The sequence below is a fragment of the Nicotiana tomentosiformis genome, chromosome 5 (genome assembly GCF_000390325.3).
Source record: "Nicotiana tomentosiformis chromosome 5, ASM39032v3, whole genome shotgun sequence".
NCBI lineage: Eukaryota > Viridiplantae > Streptophyta > Magnoliopsida > Solanales > Solanaceae > Nicotiana > Nicotiana tomentosiformis.
Window position 1 is genome coordinate 63,655,624 of NC_090816.1, and position 2,919 is coordinate 63,658,542.

Below are 2,919 nucleotides of genomic sequence, written 5' to 3' on the forward strand. Positions count from 1 at the left end.
AACGTAGAATCGGTAGGAGGCAATTTGGAGAGGGCATTTTCATCTACAAATATTGGGTAAGTGATTCTAATCAATTTTTCACTATATTTAATGATTATATCTTAGATTTAACATCAAATTTATGATAATCAAAGAGAAAATTTGGGAATTTTTGTCAAAGTTTTGAAAAATGAAGGTTTGAGTTTTGAGAGTCGATTTGGACTCGGATTTGAAAACAGAATACATATATGGACTCGTGGGGTTATAGGTAGTCAGAATCTACCCTTTGACCCGAGTTTTGACCGGGCAAGCATGGGGTTGACTTTTGTTGATTTTTTGGGAAATGCATAAAGATCATAGCTTTATCTATCGTAATTGGTTTCTCTTGCATTGTTTGATGATAATAAATCATTTTGGTTAGATTTATGCCGTGTGAAGGCGAATATAAGGGGAAAGGATATTTTCGAGGGTTGATTTTGCCTAGTTGAGGTAAGTATCTTGCCTAACTTTGTGTGGGGGAGCTACCCTTTAGGTTTTGGGTTGTTCGTGCTAATTGTACTATGTTGAAGACCTGTACACAAGGTGACGAGTGTGTACACGGGCTATATATGATATTTTGACCGGTTTAGACTTTTCGACTTTTTCCATGCATTTAATTGAATTTGTATAATATGTTACATCTTTCATTGTTGAATTTCCTCTCACATGGTCTAATTGGCGTAGTTAGTATTTGTTCGATCCTTTTTGTTGTAATTGCTCTCATATGCCTTAGTTGAAGTTACTACCTCTCTTATTATCTTTTTACTCCTTTATTGTTAAATTACACTTACTTGAAGCTGTTATTTCATGAAATATCTTTTTGTTGGGTTATTGATGTTGAGATTGTGGAAACCATTATCGCATTGAGGTTGAAGTTGTTAATTATTGAGATATATTTCCTTGTTGAGTATTCTCATTCATTTTGTTGTTATTGAGATTCTTATACACATTGTGATTGAGCCATGGGCTATACGTTGTGGTAATATTGGTATTGTTGATGTTGGCAAGTGTTGTAGCATATGGGCACATGTGGTATGAGTTGAATATTGTGTTGTGATATTGATATGCATGCGATGGTATAAGAATAGGGGTTGATACACATGTGGTGAGATAAGGTAAGATTTATACGCGTGCTGATAGTAAGAGAATTACTTGAAGCCACACAGTGAGATAAGGGAGCTAAAATGCGTGTAGCTATTTCCGAAAAATATTTTTAAAATTAAATACAAAGCTCACGTGGTGATATAAGGAAAGATTGTGATTGAAATTATGAAATATGAATATGAGGCGTCGTACCTCGGTTGTGATTCTTGTTATACATTTCATGGTAAAAGAGGCTTGTTGGTTGAACAGTTCTTGTTGGTTTCTTCATTGGCATACTTATAATTGTTCGTGCTTGACTACTTATTGTTTCATAATGTATTCAATACTTGTTGCCTTTACTACTTAAATTTTCATTGCTAGCTTACATTATTATACTGCTTATCTGTCATTTACTTCCTCGCTTTCCATTATTAGACTATGCTATATTCTGTTCAGTTTTTTATCCTAGTAGGTGTCTTGACCTGGCCTCGTCATTAATCTACCGAGGTTAGGCTGGATACTTACTTGGTACTATTGTGGTGTACTCACACTACGCTTCTGTATATTTTTTAATGCAGATCCAAGTATATTTGCCCGTGTCGGACGCTAGTGATCATTCATCTATTTTCGAAGACTTCAAGGTATACCTGCTTGACGTCTGCAGGCCTCATAATCACCTTCTGCTATCCTCTTATTATTGTTTATCCTCTATTCAGACAATGATGTATATTGAGATTTTAATATATTCTATAGAACTTATGACTCAGTTTCACCGAATTTTGGGAGTATTGTAGATGTGATTCAGTATTGAGATTCTTATGAAACATATCAGTTTATATCATGTTTTCGGTCTTTATTTTTGTCATATTCTCTTGAATGTTAGGCTTATCTAGTCTTAGAGACTAGGTGCCATTACGACATCCTAAGGTGAAAAATTTGGGTCGTGACAGTGCTATAGGGACAAGATTCTCTTTTCCTTTATCCATGGTATTGTTCGTGCTTGGTTCACTCTCATAGTACTAAGATTGATTTGCGTAGCGCTTGTCGAGGAGCATTTCCTTGTAGGAGTGGGATGTGTTGTTATCTTCCTCCATATGAATGTTGTTCCCGTCCCGTGGTGCTCTTGGGATGTGGGGGGCGGGTGTTCCATTGTTAGTTACTGTGTCCATGATACAAAATTGCTAGAGAGAAGTCAGAGTTTCTCTCGCTAAATTTTTTCCTACACTGCATGTGTTGGAGAATTATATTATTTAAGAAGAAGAAAATTTAAGAGTACAACTATTATGAGAGGTAAATGATACTTCCCTCGTCGTAATTTATGTGATGCAGTTTGACTGTATACGAAATTTGAAAAAGAAAGAATTTTTTTTGTAACTTGTGGTCTAAAAAAATCAAAAGTATTTATGTGACTCTATATTAAATTATTAAACATAAAATAAAAAATTTAAAGTTAACTTATTTTTAAATATAAAAAGATATTATTCATTTTAGACCAGACTAGAAAAATATTAAAGTGCATCATATAAATTGAGACAGGGTAATAAATCACTAGGGTACTTTTGTTTGCTTAGTATTTATGCATAACCATATGAAACGTTGAAAGGATAGTGACTGATGCGGGGAGCTTGCTAGCAGGTTCTTATATAATTCCAATGGCAATGGATTATGGATGAATAGAAAATCAAGCGTTTAGTAGAATATCTAATGGGGTGGCTGTGTCATGGATAGTGGTGGCAATGTGGATAAAAGAATAGTTATTCATCCATATTGTCCACTAAAAATTAGGTTGGATAGTTAACTTTTTAAAAAACGGATTAA